Here is an 8414-nt window from a genome sequence, read left to right on the forward strand (position 1 = left end):
GCGTTGGCAGGGGTAATGCTATCCTGCCTGCGATATTTTAACAAAATTTGTTACTACCTTTCCAATGCAAACTTCCATTTAAATTAATCAAATCAGTTATTTAAGTACCCATTCTTCCATAAGTAAAAAACAATTCAGGAAAATTCTTATTTAATAAATTAGCCACAATAATCATAGGGAAAGCAATAACTTTTATTTGGCTTAAGACAAGAGGAATAATTACTTACATTTCAGAGGAACCATCAAGACTTGGATGATGAGCTGCTTCTTCCTGTTACAATTTATAAGGATTTGTAATGTAGAACATGGATCAAATAAAAGCTACTTTTTTCCTTTTTGGCCAGTCAAGTAAAATTTTATTAATATCAAACACTGATACAATTTAAAACTTTAAAATATAAAATGCAATCACTAAGTTTCAGATCAATGAATAAACTGAAACGAAATTTGAAATAATAAATACCACCACGTATGAAACATTTTTAATCTATCAACACTAAAATCAGTTAAGGAGTGTGTGAAGACATTGGCCGAGTATGCACAAAGATAATATTATTAATATTTTTTCTTAAATGATCAATTTTATTAAATATAAACCATTTATCTCGTGATTTAGATTTCTCATTATACATCTGAATAATAACAACTTCCAATCTGATTTAACAATAAAAGACTTTGAAAATTGTCCATCTCATCTGTTCCACGCTCGACCCAAACTCATCCACAATCAACTCCCACCTTCCTCTGACTAAAATCCATTACTGCACCAACAAAGTTTCATTTTAAATTCAAAGAACAGAAAATCGCAACCTCTTACAGGCACTTTGACAAGCAAGTCGATGGCATGAAATTCACAAACCGTCTAGCAATGGAACAAAAGGAAATTTACTAAATCTTCAGGAACAACAGGAAATATTAAAAATTACATCTGCAAATGGAATGAAAAATCAAGGGTTGCATGGCAGAGAGAGAGAGAAAAAAAACAAGAACTATTGAACAAGAAATTTTGCTAAATGTGATGAACGAATGGTTATTGACAGGGAAGTTGGAAGATTTGCAGGGTTTTTGTTGTTTTTGTTTCTTAGATTGGAGATGACAATAGGTAGTATATGAACCAGTTTCCGAAACTACTAGCCTCGTTTAAACAACAGTAAAGTACTCTATAAGCGGATTTGGGTAAGTTATGAATAGTAACTTTAAAGATCTATTATTTGAATTTGATTATAAATAATGAATTTTTTAATATTATTTTTAGTATAAGACTTACGTATAATTGATAAATTATTTAAATATAAAATTTACTTTGAATTTATTAATTTAATTTAGACTAATAAGATACAGAAAATTAAATAATTAGATTTCATTTTTTACTATTAAATTCAAGTCAAATTGAGTTTTGTAACGGGTGCTCACATTATTTTTAACTAAATAAATAGATTTAGGTTTTATAGAGTATTATTAATCGAATTAGAGTAAAACATAAATATTAAATTTTATCTTTGTGAATGTCTTTAAAAAAAACTATTAAATTTGAATACAAATTCCTCCAGAGTTTGTGAGAACCCTACCTTTTTTTTTTTTGGGAATTGAGAGAAAGGAGATTCGAACCCTTACTCTTTAAATAGAAAGATTATACATCAATTAATAAGTTAAATACTTGAGTGCAAAAATCTTGCCGTTATACTCTTTATATTTTGTGTTCTTGTAATACATTAATGCATTTCTATATACTCTTTTAAAAATCACCTCTTAAATTATTTGTTTCCATTCAAGCACCTAAAATTTCTCCCACAATCAATTTGTCAATCCATCATATTAATAATTTTGCGTTATATCACTTCAGCTTAAATCAATTTGTCAATCCATCATATTAAGCACCTAAAATCACCTTGAATAACTCCTCTGCATCCTTTATTCCATCGTAGTTGCTTAGTATTAATATGTGTTGGGCCCAAAAACGATTATCATATAATAGTGGTTTGATTGGTTAAATGTGAAGGGGGTTTGGAATGAAATAAAACTAATAAAATTTTCCTTCAGGTATTCCATATTAATGCACAAAAATATTTAGCATTAAGAAGTCGTATCAAGTCGTTTATAATGGAAATTTCGGTTAAGCCCAAAGAGAATTTCGATAACAAATATAGTGGTTGTTTTTTCTAATAATTTTTTTTTAAATCAAACAATTGAAGATAATACTCAGAGAAATGTTGTATCATGTGCCATACAACAGCATCAAGTTGTAAGATACATTATTGTTGCTCTTGGAACCTTTGCACTACCGCCAGGTCTGGCCATTCAAATAGTTTTGTCAAATTGGGCTCGAGAATTTCTCCTAGCACTTTCCTTTACAGTTTTATTGACGGTAATGAAGTAAGCAGCAATTGATGATCCACTGATGATAAGAGCTTGAGCAGTATGGTTGAGGTTCGCCTTTGCCCAAGGAATTGTACTTACTTTTTCTTTCTTCTAAACTGTATAAATGCATGCGAAAAAAGAGAAAACTAAAATAAAATTTCTTGGTATAGTGAGGATAGCTTTAGGAATGTCAATAAATATATTATAATCGGATATCATACATTATCTAATTTGATTAAGTAAAATTAGGAAATTTTATAATCAGATTTAGATAAAGTTTGGGTCGTTTTCAGATAATAATTTTAAAATATCCATTACTTAAATCTGATTATAAATAATAATTTTTTATTATTAAATTTTATTTTTTATATTTTTTGTCTATCAATTTTTTATAATTAATATACACAATTCTTTGCCATCAAAGAAGCTTTCATGATCTTTATTGCATTAAAATGAGTTGGATCCTATAATGTAATAATAAAGAGTGATTCTACAAAGGTGGTAAAATGGTTTTTATCGCCCTAAACATCATCTTGAAATCATATGGACCATATGGATTGCTAGGAATGAAATGGTGTTTAGGGGGAAAGCTTGGGATGGTAGTCAGATTCTAGAATTAGTCAAGGTTCGTATGGTGTGGCGGATTAAGGCCAAATGGCCAAAGATGAACTCCTCCATCAATGATTTAATTAGATGTTGTAATGATGGTGTGTTGTCAAAACCAACCAGGAAAGCCAAGAACTCCCCTTCTTGGTGAAAACCAAATGAAGGCTGGCTTAAATTTAACACTGACAAGGCAGCTTGAGGAAACCCTAGTGAGGTTGGTATTGGAAGCATCTTGAGGGATAATGCTGGTGTTATACTCATTCTGTTTTCAAAGTCTGTTGGCTATAATGACTCCAACATGGTAGAATTTGAAGAAGTTTAGGAACAGAAAGGAGAGGGAGAGAAAGAGGTTGAGAGAGATAGTAGACAAGAGAGGAAGAGAAAAAAACAAACATATAAGTTTTTGCATTTTTTTTCTGCTTGAGAACTTAGTTGGTTCTCCTCTCTTAAAATAGCTTACAAACCATATTATACAAAGAAACTTTGTCCAACAATAGGGAGAGATTATAAGGTCAACAATGGTGTATTAATCTTCTGAAATTGGTGCAACGTCTCTTTACAGAAAATATTGCAACACATGATACTAATCTTGCTGCTGATCTATTGCTGATTTGCTACTGGTTTGTGAGTGATTTGGTGCTGTTTTGTGATTGATTTACTGCTGATTTGTGGGAGATGATAGTGTTCTACAGAATTTATGGCTGTTAAAGAGGCAATTATGATCTTTTGCGCCTTAGCGTGGTCTGATGCTAAACTTGAGATTGAATGTGATTCATCGAAAGTGGTGAAATGGGTTCTTAACCTAACTATGGTGCCACGGAGGATGAGAAAACTTTGCATCCAAATCACAAACCTCCTCAAGAATGTAAGACAATGCTAGATAAAACACAGATTTTGCTCAGTTAATGACGACGCTGATTGACTTGCGAAAGAGGGGGCCTCACGGTCTCAACGACTGTTGTGGGTTAATCCTGAACCGCCTCCCAATCAAGGTACTGGTTCTGGTTATGTGATTGTGGAATTGTAAATGTTTTTGTTCTTGATTCTTCTGTGTGAATTCCTTGATCTGTTGGGATATTTTTTTGTAAGTTTACAACTTGATTGTTCGAGTAACGGCATTTTTAGTGGGGTTGTTTTGACCCCAAGTCAGGGAGGATTTGTTGTTCACAAACAGTACATATAGGTGATTCTGAGAGGCAGAGATAGGCCTTTTCGAAATGTTGCTCTGCATTTTGTAATTATTGGTATTATTAATACAAACTACTATATCCATTTAAAAAAAAGAAAAAAAATCACCTTGAAATGTGAAAAATGTGATTTTGTACATCAAGAGCTAATACAGCAGCACATTTTTTTTATAAGCCAAACTTTAGATATGCAATCCTAGTGTGCTACCTTTTACGATGCAAGGTAAAATTTAAAATCGTTGGTTTGATGTGAATAAAAGGGCGTATTCTGTAAGTCACCATAGATTGGGCACAAGCATTTGATTGTTGAATCTGATTCTAAGATAGCAATTTCATGGGTGCTAAATCACTTAAAGAAGCCATGGAAATGTTGGAAAATCTTTCAGCACGTTGACTTACTATGTGATGCAATCGAGAATGTAACATTTAAACATGTTTTCCAAGAGGGCAATCCATGCGCTGATCAGCTTGCAAAGTAAGGTGTGAACCGCAATAATTTGTTCATAGTTTGGCTGTAGGTCTTGACTCTGTTTTTAGTGGCATGGTGACATAAATCTATCTGATTTGTTTTCTGCAAGTGATATTCTCTGTCTGTATGGAACAGGCTATATTGTTCTTTACATCTTTGGCTTCAAGGTCTAGGTTCTATTTGCAATGCCTGATTGATTCGAGCTTTATGTTTATGGTTGTATTGCTTTTAATTTCTTTCCTTGTCCGTTTGAAAGGTGTTTCTTAAGTGGCCTACTGGCATTTACTATTGTTATGACAAGCATAAATCATTATTTTTAGGGGATATTGTGTTATAGCTTGTCAAACATTAGGTTGTACTTATGCAATTCTCATTAATGAAATTTCATCAATAACTTAACAAAAAAAAAATAAAATAGGGCATATTTTACAACAGGTATGGCTGCCGGTGACCAACTAGATGACTGGTTATTCTTGTTGTCATAAGAAGGTCCCAGCTCTGTTGTTGGGTAGTATAGTGTTGGCTTCCTCCGGTGCAATGGAGTTTTATTTGTTAGGAAGTTAAATATGTCGTGGCTGGCTGTTTTGAATGCTAGAAACTGGGTAGAGTGTGCTGGTTTTTGTGTTGCTGAATGGTTTTCATTTAGTCTCGTTCACCGCTTCTTTCCTTTTTTTTTTTTCTTTTTTTGGCTCAAACAAGGTAAGTTTATCAATAAATAAGCAATAAAGCTTACAACATCTCATTATGATGTGACGATTACACCATCAGATCCAGAAAGTATCACCTGATAGCAGTACAACATTATCAATTCAAAACATACAACTCCTCTGTACAATTTATACATTGACATATGGAATAAGAAACTTGTCGTCTAAGACCCCCATAAACTGAAACAATCACATAATTCCTCTACCATCAGGCGTGGAAGAAGTTTGCTCAATCAACTCCCAATTTTGCCAAGGAATAAGCGAAGGAAGTTGCTTCTCTTAGTGCATGGATAATCTCTACATTTTAAATGTTTTGAATCAATCTGTTAATTTCACTGAATGCTCTCCTATTCTCTCAGAGCCTTGATGAGGTGTTTAACACCCATGATATCGTGTTGAAGTTGGAATACATCTCTTAATTTCTACAAGTGTTTATCTTAGCAGCTAGCAGATATTACATGCTGATGCATGAGACTCAATTAAGCTTAGCTTTATTTTATCTTTTACTTGTAGTCAATTGTTATTGTTTATCCTTCTTTGCAAATGTTAGTTTACCACTTAGTATTATGGATCAGTTGTGTGCTGCATCCATTTGATGGGTAGTTGTCAGTTTCTAATTCCTTGTTTTCTAGGTTTTCTCTTTCTTGTACTTAAGTTTGCGGAAACGAACAAATTATGAATGAAGTAACTGTTCTGTTTTTCATGTTGCTGCTCTGAAGCATTTTCCTTAGTTTCTTCACTTCATTGAAAAACATTATTTCTTATAAACTTCATTATACTGCAACAAATGCGTCTGATTCTATCATTAACGGAATCATGCCCTTCCAGAGGGAATTATTGACCATTTGAAAGGCTGTTTTAAAGGCCATCACCTCTGCTGCATTTGAATCAAGTATTCCCAAGGGACCAAACAATGGATCCCCGCTTCTGGATAAATGTGAGCATGATTAAGTGTTTGTGTGGGCTGATAGTGGCTAAAACTGATGTATTGCTGGCAGATTTTGATGTCTTGGTTGTTTTGTTGACTCTGTTCTGGCTCTCTGGTTGTATGTAAGCAGTTTTATCAAAGGAAATCTTATGTTTTTCAAAGAAGAAAACTCCTGGAATATATGTGATTAAATTTGCCTTTGCCCATACAATTTTTAAAATATTCATCAGGCCCTGGAGGCAGCAAATAAACAAAAACAAAAACAAAATACCAATTAAAGAGCGGATCCTTTTCCTTTTAGTTTGTTGAAATCTGGTGCTTTATTTTGCAGTAACAGAGGTGATGAATCTCGACAAGTTCAAATGGAAGAAGACTTTAGCTGCCGTTTTATTTCTTTACCTATGTTGTTTGGCATCTTTAGCTTGTCTAATTTTTACTGTCTCTTTGTCTGTGGTTATTTACTTTTCCCACATGCTAGAATTCAGGTTTTAGTTCATTGTATTTCTTCTAAAACTACATCGTTTGAGTAGTTGAGAAATAACTAGTGGCAGGAAATATCTCACCATTCCCATAGCATCTAGAGGGTTGGAATGCCAAGTGGTTGCTTAACCAGCTGGTTCCTTCTATTTTTTTTCTCTTTCTTTCATCATGTATATAAAGTTGGTTACTGAGTATATGAAATTAGCTATGCACACTGTTTTTGTGTTGACCCAAAATTTTCTCTTTCCTCTTATTTGATTATTCTCTCTGGCTCTCTTTCATCTCTATTCTTCATATTTCCAATTTTTATCAAATCTCTAAAATGGTATCAAAGCAGACCTAAGGATATTAAGGGACTGACTCGTTATTTTTTAAACTTTTTTATTTGATTACTGTGTACCCCTTTATCATTTCTTCATGGCATTTAGCTGGTTTCAACACACCAGCTCCTTTACCATTCGCAGGGAAGAACTATTAATACTAGGCAGTCAAAATGAAGGCATACCTCAAAGCTTTTGATCCGTGAGATGTGGTTGAAACAGGAGGAGAACCACTAGCAATGAGGCATGCAAATCCAACTATTGCTCAGATCAAGCAAAGCACTCTGAGGAAGTTGCCAAAAGGTATAAAGCACTATGTTCTTTACATTCAGCTGTTTTAGAAACTGTGTTTTCTAGGATTATGCATACTAATAGTCCTAGGAAAGTGTGGGATTTGTTAAGAATTGAGTTTCAAGGTAGTGAGAGAACAAGGCAGATGTAAGCTTTGAATCTTCAACGAAAATTTAAGATGTTGAGGGTGAAAGAAGAAGAGACTGTTCAAGAGTTTTCTAAAAAACTCATGAAGCTGGTAAATCAGCTTAGACTTTTGAGGGAAGAGTTAACTGGAAAACATACTGCTATCAAGGTATTAGTCGGTTTGCCAGAAAGGTTTGATAGCAAGATTTCTTCCCTAGAAGAGTTAAGAGATATTACTAGACTTATTTAAGTGAGCTCATCAATGCTTTAAAAGCTCAGGAACAGAGAAAGGCTTTTAGAGAGGAAGACTATACTAATAGTGCTTTGGTTGCTAGGACTAAAAATCTTAAGCTAGACAATAACAGTTCTAAGAGAAGTGAGCTAGATAGGAAGGATAAAGAGAAGAAAAATTTTGACAATAAACCTGGAAAACAAAAACAAAAATACCAACCTTACACACTGCAAGAAGACTACTTACTCAGCCAAGTATTGTTAGTACAGACTTATGGTACGTTTGGTTGGCGGAATAGATAAAAATGGAATAAAATAGTTATTATGTGGGAATACAATGAGGTGGAAATAGAATAGAATAGTTATTACTTAGTTTGGTATGACAAAGAGAATAGAACAGGAATAATTATTATGACTTATTATAGTGTTTGGTTGGTAACAATAATTTTGAAATAAGAAAAGGATAGAAAATAAAAAGACAAAAACACCCTTTATTATTTATGTGACATTTTATTTTTATTAGATTTTTTAAATATTAATAATCTAGAATTTAATTAAAATATTAATAATAAATCATTTAAATATTAACATTTATTTAATTTAAATATTATTATGATTAATTTTTATTTTATTTTATTTTTAAAATATTAATAATTGATAATTTATTTAAAATATTAATAATTGATAATTTTAATATTAATATTTATTTAT

Source organism: Theobroma cacao, chromosome 2, assembly GCF_000208745.1.
Source record: "Theobroma cacao cultivar B97-61/B2 chromosome 2, Criollo_cocoa_genome_V2, whole genome shotgun sequence".
In the NCBI taxonomy this organism is placed as follows: domain Eukaryota; kingdom Viridiplantae; phylum Streptophyta; class Magnoliopsida; order Malvales; family Malvaceae; genus Theobroma; species Theobroma cacao.